Source organism: Talpa europaea (genome assembly GCF_964194135.1).
Source record: "Talpa europaea genome assembly, chromosome: 14".
In the NCBI taxonomy this organism is placed as follows: Eukaryota; Metazoa; Chordata; class Mammalia; order Eulipotyphla; family Talpidae; genus Talpa; species Talpa europaea.
In genome coordinates, this window is record NC_140082.1 from 63,909,417 (window position 1) to 63,931,452 (window position 22,036).

The 22,036-nt window shown below is 39.3% G+C and overlaps 1 protein-coding gene across 1 annotated transcript in view; it reads right to left on the bottom strand.

Annotated features, from left to right (window-relative positions):
• KIF26B (kinesin family member 26B) overlaps positions 1 to 22,036 on the bottom strand; it is a gene marked incomplete at both ends in the record, with an annotated part of 536,756 nt that overhangs the window by 39,632 nt on the left and 475,088 nt on the right. The window lies entirely within an intron of this gene.

The window sequence follows — 22,036 nt, forward strand, 5'->3', positions numbered from 1 at the left end:
GGAGAGAGAGAGAGAGAGAAAAGATGAAATTGAGGGAGGATGTCATGAAATTGGAACTAGGAATAATTTGTGTTCAAACTGACAGTGGAAAGAACTGCTAATATACAGGGCACTGGACAGAATCCTCAGAAAGGGCCAGTAGTAGCAGTAGTAGCAGCAGCAGTAGTAAGTAGTAGTAGTAATAGTAGTGTACCCTAAAAAGGTGGTCAAATTAGCCCGATGCCTGCTGGAACAAAGCTTAGAAGCAGCCTCAAAGGAGCAAACTAATTCCAAATAATTTAACTGTGGCAATCAGTAAATACTTCTAAATAACTCATGGATTAAAAAGTAATTATTATGAAAAATAGAAAATATTTTGAAGTAATGATAGTGACAATAATCATTCTTATCAAAAATTGAGGATATAGACACAGTAGCACTTCGTAAATAACATAGAATTAAGTGCTTAGAGGGTAGGAGTCAAATTGTTAAGCAAAGTAGCCAGCCTAAGATGGGAAATAAGAATTGAAAAGTAGGGCCTCCCTGGCACAAGGGGTTAAGTCGCAACCTATGAAGCTGTCCGCAGCCTCTGCTGCATGAGTTCAATCCCCAGCCAGCCAGGGAGCAACCCACATGGTGCAGCAGACCTCTCCTGTCTTGCCCTCTGCTCCCCTCAGCAGTGTTTTCAGTCAGTCTGCCTGCTCTGCTCCCCACTCTGTCTCTGGTGAATCCTCACACCTCTGGCCAGGTTGTATACATAAATAAATAAATCTCAAAAAAAAAAATTGAAAAGTAAACCAAAGGAAAGTAGAAAGAAGGTAATAGTAAAGAGTAGAAAGTAATAAAAAGGGAAAAAATCATAAAGAAAATTAACAAGGTTGAAAGAAATGAAAACAGTATTGTGTTGGCACAGGAATAGAGAGAGACAGACCCATATATATCCCGGCACTTGCTTTATGAACAAAGAAGAGTTGCAGATCAGTGGGGACTCAATAAATGGTGCTAGGGAAACATATTTGCAAAACAGTAGACTCCAGAATTCACAAAGAATTCCTATGCATTAATAAACAAAAGATAATCAACTCTAGAAAAATACACAAAAGAAACAAACCATAGATATACCAGAGTCATAATTAATACACATGAGAGGATATTCAACCTTATTAGTAATCAGAGAGATGCAAATTAAAATTATAATTACATACCATTAACTGCCTACTTGATAGCCCAAATTTTAAAAAAAATCAGATAAATAGTGATAGGTTTGAAATAATGGGCACTCACACTTACTGTTAGACCATCATTAGCTATTACTATTCTAATTTGACCTAAGAAAACACAGAGAAGATTATGAAGGAATAGCCATAGAGCAGAGGATGTGGATGTGAATAAAGGATACCACCAAAACAGCAAAAATGCCTTCAAGGCATGATCATCTGGACTCTAGACACCTGAATTAATTCTATTGGGAAGGTAGAAATATGAACAAATCAATCATTCAGCACAGCTATGGAGGCCCTAAGTTATTTTCCAATGAATAAAATCTCAAAAATAACAAATGCCTTTGGAGTTGTGGGTGGGATAGAAATACCCTCTGACATGTTGGTCAACCAACATTATGTAAAGAAATTATACTCTGGATTTAGGTTTGGGAACCTTGGGCTTGACTCATTATCTACTCAAATCTATGGAGCAAGAAGGCTGGATATAATGGAGTTCTGCTATTATTTATTCAAAATGTTAGAGAACAGATTGCAATGCAACAGAAGCCCTTTCTTGCTATCAATCATGGGACCGGACACATGGTTAGTTACATTTGTGTCCTCTGGATCCTGGGACTTAGGAGATGCTTCACCTAATCTCTGATGGGTTTGTATTCATGCACTTCTATTTACTCTTTGAGGAACAAGGGAGAGCACAATGGGTTTGATATGGGCATGGATTGAGAAAAAAATGTTTAGTAGCCCTGGATAGTATAAACACAATATATTTTCAGTGTATCAGAGGATACAGACTATGGCCAGGAAAATCAAAGGATTAAAAGAAGTTTCAGTTTATAAACCTGGATTCATTGTCACTATATTCTAAGCAACTGAGCTGTGAGGTCTTAGTCAAATTATACGTTTGAACTTCTTAGGTGTTGGGGTCTACACTAGACAACTAAAGGCATGCTAAAGATTCTGGAAGAGACTTGGAGAGCATTGTCATCGCCATCATTATGGCACCATCATGTGGGCACCAAATGTCTTCTTAGGCATGCATCTTCTATAACTCCTATGACGAACCTATGGTCTCTGCATTTTACAGATGGAGCCTAGAGATAGTCAAGTTACAGGTGACCAGCAAGGAGCTGGGGTTTGGACCCAGGGCCTTCCAGCCTAATTATGTGAGCTTTCACCATACCATACACCAGGGGGTAAACCAGGTGATTGAGAGGGTAGGCTCTGAAGTCCAGAAATCTGAGTTCCAGTCCTAGCTTACTGATTATTATACATGTGACAGCAGGTTATTGGCTTGAACTTTCTGTGTCTTAGTATTTTCATCTATAAAATTGCAAAAGTAATAGCACCCACCTCTAGGGTTGATGTCAAGACTGAGTATTTGTATTGCACAGATTGGTTTGCATCTAGAAAATACTAAAATAGTGGTTACTTTGCTACTCTTATTGCTTTTATATAATGCCCAGGGTTCCGTGACAAAGTGAAATGGGCCCTTGAATAGGGCAGATGACTTAGTGCCAAAAGGGCAATTCTGGCTCAAAGAGGCTTTTAAATGAATACTCATTTAGTTCTTTTCATTTACAAATTATCGGCTCAAATAAATGACTTTGTTGAGGCAAAGACTTTAGTTTTTGGAAAGGTCAAATTGTGTGGTTTTTAAAGGTGGTTATTCTCTTTTCCCAAGAAAATTGCCAATCAGGGTCCAGGATGGATTTCATTATTCCAACAAGAAATCAAGCAAGGTGGTTAGCTTTTTCAGAATTCAATTGTCAAAAAAGCTGCAGTGGGGAGGGCACTGGGTTGTGAATTTTTCATTTCTAGTGCATGAGGGCTGAATTAACTACAAGTTGGAAAGACCTGCGGGCACTTGCCCGGGCTTTATAAAAGAAAGTCCACCATCTCATTGATTGCAAAAAGTCAACTGCAAATGTTGATAAAGCCACATGCACATGTAGCCTAACTTGTCCTCTTGGCACAAAAGTACTGGGGACACTAATTTAAAGGTCAGCCTTTCCCTAGAGTTTAAATGGATTCCTGGAAATTCCTTATACTTGGATCTTTAGGGCACCAACTTCAAAACCATGCAATACATGACTATTATAAAGAGGTAAATTGATTTAGACACTTGAAAAGCTGTAGTGGTAAATAAGAATCTATATCCCCAATTTATATTTATTATTGTTATTGCCAGAGAGGACACATTGAGAGATGACTTAATGAACTTCCTACCTCTTCTTTGAATGTACTTTTAGCAGCTTTATTCTTTGCACTGTAATTTGAGTGCCAGTTTCTTCTATCCTACTGGTCAACCCAATGTTTAGAATAGTACTTTACACACTACAGATGCATGATAAGTTGTCAAAATAACCTAGTAGACTGAATATATTTTTGCTACATATCTGATTCAGAAAGTAGGGCTACTTCACATCCTAAAATAGCTGACATTACAGCAAAAAGATAATAGTACTTTGTACTATTGAGAATTGGGCTTTGAAGACTGTAAAGCAACATGGGTGGCCCAGAGGTATCCTTTGGGTAGTGTAAGGTAAATGGGAGTGATCAGGTATTTTCTGCCCTCCTGCCATTAGCACCAATGATTGACACCTGTGGTCTTACACATGCTCCTGATGACAGACACCTGGAGTGTGGTGTGGGCATATGTGAATGGGTGCACTTGAGTCTGGAGACTGAGCATATCAGGGTGGCAACATGTGGCACAGCAGCAGAAGGTGGAGGGAGAAGACCGTTAGGCAGAGTATAGTAGTGACCAGCAAAGAGACTACGGAGAGAATGCAGAGAGCCCAGGAAGAGTAAAGATTAGCTGGGGGCTAGGGGGCCTGCCAGCCTCCTGGTGCACTGGGTCCCCTGTCTGCCCTGTACCTGGTCACCTCACTACAAATGATGTAAAAAGCTCAATAACAGCCTGAAAAAGCCACCAAGGGTTCCAGGACTCTCCTTTACCTGTCTGCCCGGATCATAGAAAACCCGCTTGGTGCCGTGCTGGCACTACAGGTAGTAAGGCAGGCAATCAAACAGATTGAGGCAGACGTCTGACCCATACCTGCTACTAAAGAAGTAGTAGGCTGGTTTAATTTAAATTAGTGCAAAAGAATAAGAAACATGAAGAAAAAGACTATTTTTATAAATACACTTGAGAGCTAAGTATGCAAAGAAATAATCAAAAAATATAGTGAGCCCATTAAGATGGGACCAGAGCAAAAACATCGAGTTCACCTTCTCTTTATACTCATGTAGGGTAAAGAAAAATGTCAGGCTTTTCTGCCCTCCCGCCATCAGGATAGATGATGGATCCTTGCGGTCCTGAATGCATGCCTGATGGCAGGCACCTGGAGTAGGGTGGGGCATAGGTAGATGGGATTCATCTGGGCTGAGACTGGGCTTTTTAAGGGCGGCGTCACAGGGACGCCAGCAGAAGCCGAAAGAAAAGCTGAGAAAGCAGCAGCAGAAGCCGAAGAGAAGCCGAGATCACCGGAGAGCCCAGGTAGAGTGAGGATTTGCTGGGGGCTGGGAGGACTGCCAGCACCACTGCCTGCTGTGTACCGGGTAAATCCCAATACAAGACCTGCAAAAGCCACTGAGGACTCTGACTCCTCCTTTACCCGGTCTGCTGGATATTAGAAAACCTGCACACTGTCCAGCCCTGCCCCTACAACTCACTACTAGAACAAAGCCAAAAAAATCCCATGGGAAAAACACAACCACAAGATATACTAGGAGTAATAGTCTGACAGAAAGGAGCAAGAAAAACTTTAAGTGAACTCTGTTGATACTGGGGCATTATAACCCACAAGAGGGAGGGATGGTGCTTTGTCAGTGCCCAACTGTTGACTTGGGTACACACCATCAGGGACTCCTGAGACCCACTGCTGCCCTGAATAAGAGGGTGTGCTGAGTTGGCACCCAGGACAGAGGGTGCACTGCTGGAGATCTTCAGCAGGGATTAGTGGCTTAAGCCTGTGTCTCTCAATATAGAACAATTGGAGCCTGAATTGGCAGAAACAGGTTAGAGCACCTGTGTCTCCTCATGGACGAGACTACTACTACTCAAAGTCAACCTGGGGATATTCAAATCACCTGCCACCCCCAACCCAGGGCTAAAACCAAAATAACAGAGGAATGCTTGAATAACCTAGAACTCAAGCACCTGTTAATAATAGGGGCAAACACCATAGGACACAGCTTTGTGCTGGAAAAGAGAAAAACCACAGGCCTCTGATCCCATATCAACTACAATCTGTACCTAGTACTGAATCTAATGCTTAAAAATAACCTAGGGTGGAAGTGGGCACAAGACTATGAGAGACACTAAGATGGAGGAATTGACTTATAGGACAGGATCACTATGGATTCCAATCATACAGCTGTGGTACCCACAGAACAGTAGGGATTCTGGAGGTGATTCTTTGGTGCAGTAGGGACCTAGTCCTCTTTTCTATCTATTACCCCTCACAGTTACCAGTTCTCAGATTACTTCAACAGGTGCAAAGACAATAGTCTGAAAACCTATCTTTATTACAACCTATAAAAATTAAAAACGAGGAGACAGAATACACCACAAATGATGGAGTAAATATCCTTGCAAGAAGGCTCAACTCAGCAGAATGACAGAACATGAGTTCACAGTAACAGTTCTAGCAATGTTTATGGAACTTGAAAAAACAACAGATGATATAAAATAGCAGTAGCATAAAGATAAAGAAAATATGAGGCAATGATAACTAGAAATAACAGCTAAGAAACATGATAACTAAATTAAAAATATAATTGAGGGTCTCAACAATAGACAAACATGAGCAATGGAGAGAATTAATGAGTTCAAATACAATGTTGGAGAATACAAAAATAGAACAACATGGAGCAAAAAGAATTTAAAAAATGTAAGGTGTTTCACTGAAAAGAAAACACTAAAAGAATTTATCAACCCCAGGTTACATATGAAAGGAGTCTTACAGGGGTTGTTATAAAGCAAAAGAGCAATGACTACAAAGGCAATAGACATCTGAGCCATTTAATATGGAGAAAGATGAGAGGAACTTGTGATACATCAGAATGAGTGAAAGACCAGACCAGACTGCCCAATGAGTCACACAAATAGCCCATCATATACGAACTCGACAGAATACTCTAACAAAAATTAATAGAAGTAACACACAAGACAATAGAAATGAAACCTACACAAAGCAGAAAGACATCAAAAATGAAAGAAAAAGACTACAAGAAAAGCCCCAAAGAGCAAAATAAAAATATTACAAAATGGCAATGAGCATTTATGTTTGAAAAGTCACCTTAAACATAAGTGGCCAGAACTTATCAGAATGGCTGAATGGATTTCAGAACAAAGTCCAACCATCTCTCGGTTGCAAGAAACTCATCTTACCAACAAAGACAAACACGGACATACAGTTAAATGCTAGAAGACAAGCAGAAAGAAAAACAAAAATCAGGAGCACCTGTGTTTATATCTGATGAGATAGACTTCCAATTAACAAAGAAATGAACACGATATTACAATAAGTAATAGGAGATACAGAAACTGATTATATTATGATTGGGGTTCTAACACAAGAAGAAGAAATAAACACTCATAAATATATATGTACCAAATGATAGAGTACAGAGATATCTAAGACAACCAATAATAGAACTCAAGTGAGAGTGGGCCTCCCCTGGTGGTGCAGGCGGTTGAGCACAGCGCTGTGAAGCTATCCACAGCCTCTCCAGCGCCGGTTTGATTCCGGCCGGCAGGTGAGAATCCCACATGGCATGGCAGACCTCTCTTGTCTTGCCTGCTGCTCCCCTCAGCAGTATATTTCGTCAGTCTGCCTATTCTGTTGCCCGCTCTGTCTCTGGTGAATCCTCTCTCCCACGCATCTGGCCTGTACCCCGGTTCTTGTGTTAATAAATAAATAAATCTTAAAAAAAAAAGAACTCGAGAGAGAAACTGATAACAAAACAACAACATAGGGGACTTTATTTCTATACTCACAACAATGAACAGAGCAGCAAGACAAAGAATAAAAAAGAAAACAATAGCCTTTAAGGATGAGCTAGACCAAAAAGGTTTAACAGATAGCTACTCCTCTCAGGGCCTCCCTGGTGGTGCAGGGGGTTGGGATACAACCTATGAAGCTATCTGCAGCCACTGTAGCACAAATTCGATCCCCAGCCAGGGAGCTGCCCACATGGCACAGCAGACCTCTCCTGGCTCACTCGCTGCTCCTCTCAGCAGTGTATTTCAGTCAGTATGACTGTTCTGTTTCCCACTCTGTCTCTGGTGAATCCTCTCACACACACCCCACCGCACCTCTAGCCTGTACCCCAGTTCTTTGATACATAAATAAATAAATCTTTAGAATACTCAAAAATGTGGCATGCACAATTTTTTAAAGTGCACATGAAATATTTTTAAGAATAGATCATATGTTGGCACACAATTCAACTGTCAATAAAACTACAAAGTCTTAAATTATACCTAGTATTCCCCCTGATAATGCCATAAAGTTAGACGTCAATTACAAGGGAAAAATACAAGCAGGAAAAACTATGAATATATCGAGACAAATGAAAATGATGATACAAACTACCAGAATCTATACAGTGCAGCAAGAACAATCTTAAAGGAGCAGATTATTGCAATGCAGGTCCACATTAAGAAGAAATAAACAATCTAACACTACACCCATAGAAATTTGAAGAAAAGGAACTATCAAGACACAAGTTAGTAGAAAGAAGGAAATAATAAAAAGAGCAGAAATAAATGAAATAGAGATCAAAGAGACTGTACAAAATGAATGAAACTTAGAACTGATTCTTTGAGAAGATAAATGGATAAACCTCTAGGTAGGCTAATAAAAAAGAGAGATAATATTAATAAAGAGAACCACAAATGAAAGAGGAAGAATTACCACAAATAGGGCAGAAATAAAAAGAATCATAAGAGACTATTATTATCAACTGTGTTGATGATTTAATATTCAAATAAATTTGATAACCTTGAAGAAATTGGACAAATTTCTAGACCAATATTTTCTACCAAGACTAAGCCAGGAAAAAACAAGGTGAGTTGAAAAAAATGCAAACCAGTCTACTGAATGGGTGAAAATATTCACACAATATATAACTGATAAAGGATTCATATCCAAGATATATAAAAAAACACAAAATTCCCATAATAAAAAACAAACAACCCAATTAATAAATACGTAACAGATATGGACAGACAATTCACCAAAAAGGATATCCAGAAGGCCAATATTGATAGATATACAAAAAATATTCATCATTGCTTCCAATAAGAGAGATGCCATTTCAACCCACAATGAGATACAATCTCATGCCCATGAGGATGGCATATATTAAAAAAGACTTCCAAAAACAAGTGTTAGAGCCAATGTGGAGAAAAAGTTACCCTATTACACTGTTGGTGGGAATATAAATTGATCCAACCATTATGGAAAGTTATCTGGATTTAGCTTTAAAAAAACAACAAAAACAAAAACCTGGCAATGCCACTCTGGGATATCTATTCAATGAATGTGAAACCATCAATGCAGAAAACTACATGTTTCATAATGTTCAGAACAGTATTATGGCCAATAGCTAACACAGAAGCAGCCTAAATGGCCATCAACAGATGACTGGGTCATAGGATGTGGTATATCCACATGATGGTAGAATACAATGTACCCATCAGAAAAGATGAAACACAGTCAGATGGTCTTAGTAGACAATATTGGTCTAGAAATAAAATGGATATGGATCCTGAGAGAATTATGCAGAGTAAAGCAAGTCAGAGTGACTAAAAATGCATAGTGAACATCTACATAGCAGAGAATTTGATAAAGTAAAATGTCAAAAAAAATATTGGAGATCAGTAAGTGCTGTGAGCTCTCTGAGATTAAGAGGGAGGGGGGTGGGAAAAGAATTGAGGGCATATAAGGGCTGTGGAAGTGGGGGAAATAAGAACTGAAAGATTGCAGGTGAATGCTAGCAACAACAAAAATGCTTGCCAACTAGCTGTAGAGATAAAAACAAAACACGCATATACTTTTTGACCTAGTAATTTCATTACTATATTTGTATCTTGGAGAAAAAATGAGAAGTGGAAAAAGGAATTAAATTTTTTTAAAAGATTTATTTATTCATGCATACAAGAACCAGGGTACAGGCCAGATGTGCGGGAGGGTGAAAGGATTCACCAGAGACAGAGTAGGGAGAAGAACAGGCAGACTGACTGAAATACACTGCTGAGGGGAGCAGCAGGCGAGCCAGGAGAGGTCTGCTGTGCCATGTGGGTATCTTCCTGGTCGGCTGGGATCGAACCCATGCTGCAGAGGCTGCAGACAGCTCATAGCGCTGCGCTCAACCACCTGAGCCACCAGAAGAGGCCCAAAGAATTATTTTTTTAAAAGTTAATTAATGGGTCAATAAGGTTTTATAAAAAAAAGTTCTAAAAATTGATTACAATGATGGTCACACAACTATGAATATACTAAAAACTGAATTATATACTTTTTAAATTTTTTTTTAAAGATTTATTTATTTATACAAGCACTGATTTATACAGTCAGAAGTGCGGGAAGGTGAGAGAATTCACCAGAGCCAGAGCGGGGAGAAGAGCAGGCAGAAGGACCGAAGTGCACTGCTGGGGGGAGCAGTGGGCGGCAGGAGAGGTCTGCGCGCCGTGTGGGACCCTCCTCCGGTGGCTGGGAGCAGCCGGGAATCGAACCAGTGCTGCAGAGGCCGCGAGCAGCTTCGCAACCAAGCGTTCAACCGCTGCGCCACCGGGAAGGCCCAAAAACTGAATTATATACTTTAAATGGGTTACTTATTTGGGATGTTCATTGTGTCTCGATAAAGCTCATTAAAAATATGAGGGTATGGTGATTAGTAAGACAGTGCATTAAGGTTGCTTGTAATTTTTAATAAAAGAAGACCTGTTGGAGAAGATGACATTTGCTCAAAAACTTGAAGTGAGGACATTAACTATGCAGACATCTGGAGAAAAGCATTACAGACAAAGAAAATACATATATTTTTAATTATAACAATAAAATGCCTACAGAAAGCCATAGAGGATGGAAACTACTTTTTGAATTGGGAGAGAGGAAAGGAGATCAGAGAAGTCTTCAAAAGGGAGAAAGTATTTGAGATAAACCTTGAAGAATAAGCAAGAAGGAATGTGAAAATTTTTAATAGTAGAAAATTATAATGCAATTTACCATATTAAAAGATTAAAGGAAGAAAGCCATGTGACCATCCTATTAGACACATAAATGGGCTAGATAAAATCCATCAATTAAAAAAAAAATCTCTTAGCAATTCATCAACCGAAGAACAAACACTTGTGATACCCTTCTACAATGGAAGAATCATATATCAATGAATATTAATAAAACTATAGCTACACACATTAATATGGATGCCAAAACTGAAAAATTGGTTGAAAGAAGCAAGTTATATGGAAGGACTGGGAATAGAGTATGATTCCATTTATGTCACATTCAAAACAGATAAAAGCAAGCGATATACATTTTATGCATATAAAAGTGTCTGTAAAAACTGTGAGGGGGGCCTCTCGGATGGCACAGCAGTTGAGAGCTGGGCTGCAAAGCTGCCCGCAGCCTCTGTGGTGCTAGTTTGATCCCGACCTGCTGGCGAGGGTCCCACATGGGGTACAGACCTCTCCTGTTGTGCCCGCTGCTCCCCTCAGCAGTGTATTTCGTCAGTCTGTCTGTTCTGCTACCAGCTCTGGCTCTGATAAATTCTCTTACCCTCCCATGCTTCTGACTGTACCCAGTGCTTGTATAAATAAATAAATAAATCTTAAAAAAAAAATTGTGAGAAAGGGAATTAGAAACACAAAATTTAGCATGGTGGACACCTCTGAAGACACACAGGGGCCTTCTATTGCATGGACATGTTGTATTTCTTCCCTTGTGGTGGGCACACTGATATTCGATTTATTATTTTGTAAATAGGGCAGATAAATTTCTAATTTGTATGTATGATGCATTTCACAATTAAAACACTGAAGAGAAATAAACAGAAACACACTAAATGGAGGCGATCAGGAAAGTACTAGAATATAAGATGTTCTTGATAACTATTGAATGAATGAATGAGCAAGACCATTGTATGTAGAAGGAATAGCACCTACAAAGCATGGGCCCATGAGAGGGCATGTGGACTCAGGAGCCTTTACAAAGTTCATACCATCAGAAGGATGAGCGTGGCCCAAATCATGAGGAGCTTCATAGACTATAAAAGGGTTTGAACTCTATCCTGGAGCCAACAAGTGGCCAGTGAAGGACTTAGAGAAGGGGATGACATCAGATTTGCATTTAAAAGGGTATTCTGGCAACTGTGTTGACTAAATCATCTAATCTCTGCTTTTACGAGAAAGAATCCTCAAGAAGAAATAGTGACATGGCATAGAAAGGGAATAATGTAGGAAACTTTGTTCGGGAAGCTATACACAATATGTGCAATACCAACAACAGCTGGAATTCATGCAGTGTGGGAATCCACAGTCAGTCATGGCACAAGGTCCATGGGAGAAAGAAGTCTTGATATTAAATAGTTCGAAGGAAAGAGTGGTGTCTTTATACTGCTTAAAGGACAGACATATTTGTCTCTCGGAAAAACTGGTGTGTCAAAGCACAAATTAAGAAATGTATACGTTGGGGCTTCCAATACCTCCTTTCACCCCAAACCTAGAACTGCCCCTCTCCCAAATTTTTAATGGTTTCACTGGTAGGGAGTAGGATAAGAAAGTGTTAGGGACAAAAATATTAATAAACATCAATTGTGGTTGTTTCTCCACTAATAGTATCTTATAGTACACTATTCAAACTAGCAACAAATTTACTAGAATCATCTGTTTCCTCAGTTTTATCTTTATTAAATCAAATGAAATTCCACTCTATTTCAGTTAAAGAATTACAAGGCACATTAGACAATTTGGTACAACTTAACTGCTCTAGGAATATAACTATTTGAAATTTATTCACTTACACATGAAGTGAATTATCACCTCATTTGCATGGGCAAAAAATTATTAATGCTCAATTGAGCCTGAACCAGTTGTGAAACAGGTGAGAATTTATGGTTGGATACTTTGATTGAAGCTCCATTAATGTTCAAGACAGTTTTTTAATGAATTAAGCCTCAACTCATTTGTATGCTCCATCCATTCTAATGGCTAATTGTGCCTAAATCAAGCTATCCTTGAGTAATCACTGAGCCCTAGGCTGCCAAGGGGCATCTTGGTCTCTCTGTGCACTGGCCCCGAACTAACAGTACCCTCCCCCTTTTGGTGTTTCCTTGTGATAGCAACACAATTTGTGATATGATGATTAGTTACCATTAAAGATAACAATTATCTCTGGGTTTGGAGTCTTGCATTTGACTCAGTAGTTGATCATGATTTGTGTCAGGTAATACCTACATCTCTGCAGTGAATGACTGTACAGCTGTGAAGAAACTGTCCAAGGGGTGGACTGTGGGAAACTGGAGGACATGAATGAATAATGGATAAAGAATGGGAGGAACTGAGGAGAGAGCTTCAGAATTACCCTCTCTGCTCAGACAGAATTCTTCTGATTCCCTCAATCTCACTACATCCCTTCTTTCTGAGGTGGGGGTTAAGCACTGGGGCTCACTCATTGTCAGCTAGTGGACTTATGTCTGTATCTCTACCAGACTGCAGTTTATCTAAGAGTGGAGAGAATCTGCTATATCAAAGGTTGAAGGGGGCCCAATAAATGTTTTGAATGAATGACTAAACTGATTGAAGAACTTACAGATATTCTGGTATGGACTTCTCAAATTGTGTCCTGTATGTGTCTGGTAACCTCTATCAGACCTGTAACAAGATCAGTCCCTTAAACACCTTGGCCAGGCCCTTGGGCCAGAATTCACCTTCCTGATGAGAACAGCACAGAACTCCATGAACAGTGAAGTTAACTGTATGTGTTACTTAGGATCTTAAGTGTAAGATGAAATTTATATTAAGGTTAGCCTCGAGATTCCCTTTGGATGAAAATCTTACTCTCACAAAATCCAATATAGTCAAGTTTTGCTTCAGCATTGAAACACATCACTCTCTCTTGTTGAGCACCAGAAGAACTGGGCTTGCATAAAGGACATATTATACGAAAAAAACTGAATCTAAATATTTTAATCATGTCCAAGTCAATGGGATATGCAGATACAACTGCTTATCTAACCATCTAACCTTCACTGCTCCTCTCACCTGCATGCCTGATGGACTCATTGAGAGAAGTGTTAGATGGAGAAATTTCATCTCCTCAGTTCATTACATCTCTCTTTATACAACTTAGAGTTAGATCCTCTTAAATTAAATGTATATATCAGGTACAAATCTATCTATACATTTGGCAAATGAACTCTTGTTGAATAAATGCATGAACCTTCCATTTTAATAAAGGTAAGTACTTACAATCCACTTGGCCAAAAGAGAGCATAGCTTTAAAATCAAGGAACAGATAAAAAGAAATAATAGTGCAAAGTAAGTGTCCGTCAATGGATGATGAATAGACAAACACACACAGAGGAATATTATTCAGCCATAAAAATGGATATCCTGCCATTTGCAACAACAAGAATGGACCTTAGACCTTGAGGGCATTGTGCTAAGTGAAATAAGCTAGAAAAAGAAAGACAAATACTCACATGGAGAATTTTAAAATCTGAACCCATAGATACAAAGAAAAGATTGGTGGTTTCCAGATGCAGGGTTGGGTAGGAGAAATGGGTCAAAATGTATAAACTTCCAATAATAAAATGTTGACTCAATAGGTATTAACATGCAATAACATGACCCCAGTTAACAATACCGTACTGTAATATTTGACAGTTGCTAAGAGATTAAATCTTACAAGTTCTTATCACAAGGAAAAACTGTTGTAATTATGTGAGATGATAGATGCTTGTATTGATCCTTTTGCAATATATACATGTATAAATCATTATGTTGTACACCTAAATTAATATATTATCTATCAATTTTATCTATAAAATTGATAGTGCTAGATTAATTTGAGTCATAAAATTTTGAAATGCATTAAAACAATTACATTTTGGGGACTACACCTGAAGGGAGAACAATGATGTAAGAAAACGAACAACAAATAAATTGAAAAAAAAATCCCAAAACAATTACATTTGCATTTGAAGCAACTTTCTTTAAAGGGGCTAACATAGACATTGTCTCAATGATACAATTTTTCTAAAACAGAAAGAAGCAAGAAGGATTATTCTGATGTAACTGAGGGAGAAATGAAACACTGAGGAATTATCTCTAGGTGTGCAGAGGTTAACAATGGTACCTTTGAGAACCCACACCTCCCTGGCCTCAGCTCAGCCTTAGCTCTCCACTCCATGTTGCAATCCACATCTTTTAGAAACTGGAGCTGTTTGACAGCTTCTTTGGTAGCCCAGCCTGAAGACACTTAACAATTTCCCGTTGATAGATTGACTATATTATCTGCCAATTGTGGAGATGCCCAATGCTTCTATTATTAGCTAGATGTTTGAGGAAGCTCATTATCTCATGCTCTGACAGCCCTGCCTTCATCCTCACCTCTCACCTACCCCTTCCTTAACTTTCTTTACCCAGCAAAACTTCAAGACACAGACTGTCTGATAACCTATCCTTGCCTGACAGGAATCTCTTCACTCAGGAATGCTGCGACACACCTCGTAGAAACTGCCTCCGCAGGAGTACGGGGCTGAGAAGCCTGTCTTATCAGTAAGCTGTGCCCCATGTGCAGCAACTCAATGTGGGAAATGATCACATTCCCCATGCTCAAGCCCACCCAGTTAGGCAGGGAGCTGCATAGGGTCCTGGCAGCCTAAGAGAACATCCTAGAATCCTGCAGAGCTTCCAGTTAATGGGGTATGTGAAATGATTCCATGGACTTCTAAGCTTTAGCATGAGAAAGATTACAGAAATTAGAGAGAAATAAAGCTCATGAAATAGGCTGAAATTTGGTGAGATCATCTGTGTGTGGCAACCAGAATATGAGGTTCAGACTACTGGGCTCTACTGAGAGCCACTGAATGAAGTTGACACAAGTTCTGCTTTCAAATCTGCTGCTTCTCCCCACCCCCACCCCCCCATGTTCTGAGTGGAGAGTCTCATTAATGTTAACATTTCTATTTGGTAGATCTGATATGCCCTGGCCAGTGGCTTAAGTTCTAAAAGGGCCATTTTCTCCTTGCTCTATCTTCCTTATTTCACTTTCCTCACTGCCACACGATTGAGCTCAACCTTCATAGACAAAGTGAGACAGGAAAGTGGCCCTTCATGGACAGCCTGGCTACCCCCGGTCCAGGCTTCACTTCACTGAAAACCAACTATACGCAGTTAAGCTTCGCAGATACATTTGGTCCCCTGTCTCACCGCATTAGTTGTTCCAATAAATACTGGGTTTTTGGACACTGTTAGGAAGTGGTGATAGACTGGGAGGCAGTGCTGCTCTGCCACTTACCCATGTATAAACATAGATAGGTTACTTATCTCTTTTGTCTCAGTTTCCCTATCTGTAATATGAGAATGAGAATAACAATATCTATCATCCAACGCTGTCAGCACAATTAAATGTCCACAAAGCAGTTAGAACAGCCCCAGACACAATGAGAGAACAAAGACTATGAGACATTATCATGACACTCACACTATGGAATACCCTTACTCAGAGCTCGTTAATGCACCATGGTAGCTACTTGGAATGGAGCTGAAAAGCCAAAAAATAAGTATTGGCAACCATATCGCCCTCCTGTCTGTGCCTCAGCAAGACCAGAAATTAGGACTCTGTCCTCTTGGAGAGAATGAGAAAAAAGTTCTCATTCTTCTTTGTGCAATTGAACATGAAGGAAGAAAACCATTTGAAAAGTCAAAGGGGAAATAGAAAAGCCTCTCAATTTCTCTCCAGTCCTCCAACCAGATGGCCAGCATCCCACAGGGCCTGTGATAGACATGGAAAAATATACTTCATGGCTTCAATGCCAAGAGATAATGGATGACTGAGTTGGGGCTTAATAATCTGCTCCCAATTCAGGGAGGTTCTGTGATGGGACAGAAAGTGTTCCTCTTGAGAACCAATAGGATGGTATGCAGAATTTACATGTCAAACCAGGGGCAGAATGACCAAGGCTTGAACTGAAGACTTATGAGCCCTTCTGATTCCCAGACAAGCCTCATTTCTCCCTAAGGATCTTGTGTGGTTCTACAATAAACATGGCAAGTTAATGACCTGGTCATTGTTGCCTCAACGCTCAAAAAAACAGTATCCATCTTTGGACATTTTAATAACTAAATATGAAGTTATCGCTGGCCAGGGAAGCAAATGGAGACAGGGGGAAGAATAAAAGAAAATAAGAATGCAAAATCTCATGAAAAAGGGAATTATATGTACTGGTGATTTTCTGAACTCACTTTCTCTGAATCATAACAGTCATTAAAATGTATAAAAATGAATATTTTTTTGAAGCAGCAATACTAAGAATTACCATTGCTGCAGTTGCCTGGCAACCTGAGACTTTGGTTATTTTATTTTTAAACAGGGAATGCTATAAACTGGTATCTGGAGTTTGTGCAAATAGTTCTAAATTGATGTTCTTCCTGTAAATCAGGGGGAGATAATTCAGCATTAATGTACATTTAAAGGGTGTGAAATATGCATATGTATGTGTGCCTCTGTAACATCACACATACTACACATGCAAAGATTCTTACACAGAGCACTCCATTACAGGCTATCTTAAGTAAATCTGGAGAATTAATATTCCTTTGCATTTTCCCTGGAAAGATCTATTTAATTTCATATTAAGGGTAAATAATTACATTCAAATCCAGAAGAACAAGTCTTTCATGTCCCATTGAGCCAGGAGGACTGGACATTGTAGCTAATATCAATCATTATAGCTCTTATCTCCAGCTTCCCAGACTAGTGGGTTTCAAGTTCTGAGAAAGCAGACACTAACCCAATAACTAAATGGTTATTAGGAGAAAGTATTTCTCAAAGAGAGGAAGTGGACAGCTGCATTCTTCAGGCATGCAAGTCCTGGAAAGACTTTATGAATTTTATGATGGCTGCTGAGGTACTATGGGTAGTTTCCAGCACCACACCCCCTCAAGGAGGAGAAGAGGTGATAACAACTTTTAAAAGTTGCCTTTATTGATAAAATATCATTTTTCCACAAGTGACACTGACTTTGCTATTCTGATGCTGTGAAGTTCTTAAAAAACAACCTTGGCAATTGTATGGGGAATATAACCAAAATGAAAATGCATACATTGTGCAAAAATGAAAAATGATGTAAGAATTATATAAAATAAAATACTAAAAAAAAAAAAAACCAAAAACCTTGGTTCCTGATGCCTCACTAGGGCTTTAGGAGGACTTCCTGACCCTGATGATGGGAATCTGGTCACTTTTGTGGGTGAAAGCCTTTTCCAAGTGGACCCTGCAGCAGTTTTTACTTGCAGACTGAAGGCTTCAGGCTCCATCTGCTTCTGCTGGTGCACTGACCACAGAGAGAAAGAGGATGTGATCAAGCCCCAAAGCACATCACTGGCTGTTGGAAACAACTGCAGGATTAAGTCTTACTTTGAACCACAGACCAAATCCATTAAAGAAAGGCATCCAGTCTCACTTCGCTCATGGGATTGTTATGCAATCCACAATTCAAGTTGACTTGGGAAGGGTGTTTTAGACAGATACAACAGGGCAGAATCATAGAATGATTTTCCATGACCTCCTGCTAAATGGAAGCCAAGACATAAAATATCTGTTGTTTAGAACCAGAGTACAAGCATTATGTTTGCAATTAAGTAAATAGATCACTTGACCACTTAAAGTAATTATTTCTCCAGATGGAGTAATACTTATGAATGATAAATGCTCAGGACTTGAAGGATCACTGTGTGAAAGAGATGCACCCTAGGGTCTAGTAAGCCTTACAAGCAAACCTAAGAAGTACTAAAAACTCTCTTTTGACATAGCTGGGTAGTGGCTAGAATTCCCAAGTTTGGAAATTCTGTATTCTTGTTGATCAAGTGGGACATAATAACCTTTAACCAAAGCTAAGTTCTCACACACAGACCCCTGTGCTGGTGGGCCCTCTCTGGACTACCTCCAGTGATGAGGGCTTGAAACCCCGGTTTTTGGCATAGGAACTCACTTCATTGCCCTCGCTCCCTTTTCCACTCCATCAAATGGGAAGACTCCTATTACCCTGGTGCCCAAGAAGTGGTGAGGTGGTGAGTCATAGCAAATGAGCAGTGGAAGGGAATTTACATATGTGCTGTCAAAATGCTCAGGACTAGACAGATTGCCCTAGACTAGAGGTTCTCCAAAGTTAGGGAGTCATTTGTGTAGCCTGTCAGTGCAGAACTGACTGGGGGTGGGCTCTTGGGTGGTCTCCCTGCCTTTTCCGCATGCTTTTCTCAATGGTGTCACCATTTACCATTGATTTATGGGACCTGGACTGGCCAACAAACCCCGTCTGTGTAATAGCTGAGGTTGGGAACCCATTCCACCCCTGCATCTGCCGCCTACAAAGGCAATATTTGCAAAGTCAAAACCATTCGGGGCACACCTAGGGTGCCTGGGAGCGCCTGGGATGGGTGAGGAATCCAAACTCACTTTCTGGTTTGCTCACATGACAGATAGTCTGGTACAACGAAGAAGAGAAATGAGGACACGCTATATTCCCTCTGCACATTCCAGTTAATTTCCCAGAAGCAAACACAAGTGATGCAGATTCCAAGCACAGAGTTCTCTCTGGTGACAAATGAAGAGGTAGTAATAATTTTTGGTGTGTTTTGGAAGGAGGGGGAGGGCTTCAGATGTGGAGTTTGATTTTCTGGTTTCTCTAAGTGAGCAGGAATAAGAGGAAAGTGCAAGGGCAGGAAACCTCTCCTCTTTCAGGAACTTACTCCAAAGGCAAGGTTTGTGGCACAGCAAGATGCTTAGTATGCTAACAAAATGCTGCATAATGTGGCTTAAGAGCTCTGACTGAATTGATAAAAGAAATCTGGGCCATCCTGCTGTGCTGAAGACCCCATGCTGTGCAGAGCAAAAGCAGCTAATATATTACAGAGCTTGATGAGGTTGGGGGAATAGACTGGCAATGTGGGCTCAGAGCTATGAAAAGTGATGCAGTTTGATCCTGCCACCAACTGGCTGGGTGACTTGAGTAAATCTTTGTCTTATCCTGTACCTTGAAAGAGGATAGTTTCTAGTTGATTAATCACTTTGTAAATGTGATTTGCAGATTCCAAATATTGAATATATACTGTGGCTATGAATCTGAGTCAATATTATAGCAAGGGTCTTTTAAAGCTTATACACAAAAATGGGTGTTAAATACAGAGAAATAAAACTGATTTGTACATGGGGTGGTGGTGCACAGGTGATTTGATGGTGGGAATGCTGTAGGGACTATACCTAAGAAAACAAACATTGTAGGACAATGAACAATGATGTAAAATATATATATATATATAGACTGGGTTGTATAAATGAATTGGCAAAAGAATGTTTTGGGGAGGATGAGCTAGCTGGCTGGATATTGAGTCAACATGTTTTCTGGCACTAAGTGACAGGCAGCCTTGCAAGATCTCCAGAAGGGACCTGATGGCAAGGGACAACTCTCCGACTGTGTCTTGTGAAGACACAGAATCTACCTTAAGTCTGTGCCTTCTACAAATAGAAATACTTTAATTATCACTCCCTCAGAATCAGAATAGAATAATGGGAATTCCCAGAACTGAAGCAGACAAAAGTCTGCAGGGAATGGGGAGTGCTGGGGGAGTTCACACTTTGCCAGCCCTCCCAAGGAGGCAGGTGGCTGGTCATTATGTCTAATCGATGCTAAATATGTTTAATTTAATAAGAGACCTTGAACTATTAATAAAAACAATTCTTACTGTTTTCTTGCTTATTTAAAATAAATCCTGACTCTAACTCTAGCTTTAAAAAAAGCCTACATTATCAAAAGAAAAATAATTTCATATGCTGACATTTATTCATCCTTCTCATTGTCAATTCAACAAACATTTATTGAAGCCATAAAAGCATGTCATTCTAGAGAAAGAATCTGAGCATTCTATAAGTAAAATGTATAATTTGTTATCGCATATGGTGGTATTTTAAATTTTATCTATATCCTGTTAAATTATCACATGAAATTGTAGTATTTTTTAATGAGGTATCATCTGTTAACACTATAGATTATTTAGAAGTATAGGATCGTAACTCTTCAGATGTGTGTTATCACATCACACTCACCGCCAAAGCCCCATAATGCTCCACCCTCATCCATTGGACCCTCTTCTCCCTGTCTTTCCCTCTCTAAGTATGGGTTGATATTGCTTTACTTTTTATCCAAGATCTCCAACCCTGAAATCACCTCTCCAGACCCTTTCCCCCCTTTTCTTCTCTTTTCTATCTTTTTTTTTCCTTCCTTCTTTCTTCTAATCACAAATTGAGTTTTCCAACTGCAGAAATGACACTGAAAGAAATTTTATAAACCTTCAACTTGAAATTTTTTTTCATAGAAAATCATCCTCACAAGGACTGGGAAAACCATTTCTGGGTTTATCCAACTAACATTCTAATTTGCAATAACAGAGAGACACACAGAATTATAATCATCATTTAGTCATAAAGTCAGTTGAGTAATGACACTCTTGGTGGAGAATAAAATGACAGTGTTGGCATCAACTTAGAGCAGAGAGAAAGGAGAACTCTTGGACTCATCCTGAATTTCTGTTATTATGGAACAGATTGCCTAACTTACCTTTTTTTCTTCCATACAATAATAGCTTATATTTTATAAGAATTTGCATATTAAAAATGATTCCATGTACATTTGCTTAATTCTTATGGCAGCTCTACAAGGTAGATATCACTTGTAGAGATGAGAATAGGCTCAATTAGATTATCATTATTGGTTACTTGCTCTAGTGCTCCAAATTTTATTAAAAACATTCACATCCATTATATTATTCTCAATCTTATATCCCTGTGATGTGTATAAGTGTAAATGTGTATATCATAAATCTCAGTTTATGATGAATGAAGGTTCAGAAAGCTAATGAATGGCACTATGAACTTTGGCAAGGGCCTCTAGAACCAGGAAAGTATTCATTACCCCACCACCACACCCTCCACTGGTAAACTGAGTGGGGGTGATGGTGGGAGGGGTGGCTCAGGGCTGGGTCATTTTTGGACACAGATAACATGTAAGTCTTTAGGTCTTCCAGTGATAGGAGTAGCTCTACTTTCATCTTCTTGGAGAACTAACAATACAGGGAAAGGATCTGGGAAGTAGAATAAAACAGTTGCATGGGATGGTGAGTGATCATTCCCCAAGCTTTATAAGCTCTACTAACTAGGGCTGCCAGATAAAATATAGGATACGCCTATGTCTCAGGAAATTCTGGGGGCATACTTATATTAAAATATTATTTATTGTTTATCTGAAATTCAAATTTAACTGAATTTTTCAAATATTCTGAACTTTTATTGGTTAAATTTGCCATTCTTACTCTTAAGGGAAGGGTAATTCAATCTGCTCATCTCTTGCATCGCTATGAAACAGATAAGCCAATACAACGATGACTATAGTCCACCAATGGCAATTGTGATTAGAGACCGCCCCTGAGACCCAATGTCCTATTTTGTCTGACTTAAGCAACCTAATGTTAGGACTGGAGTAATTTTAAGTATTTACACAGCTTTTGAATTTGGAAGATCACATATTAGACAATTGTTAGCAAA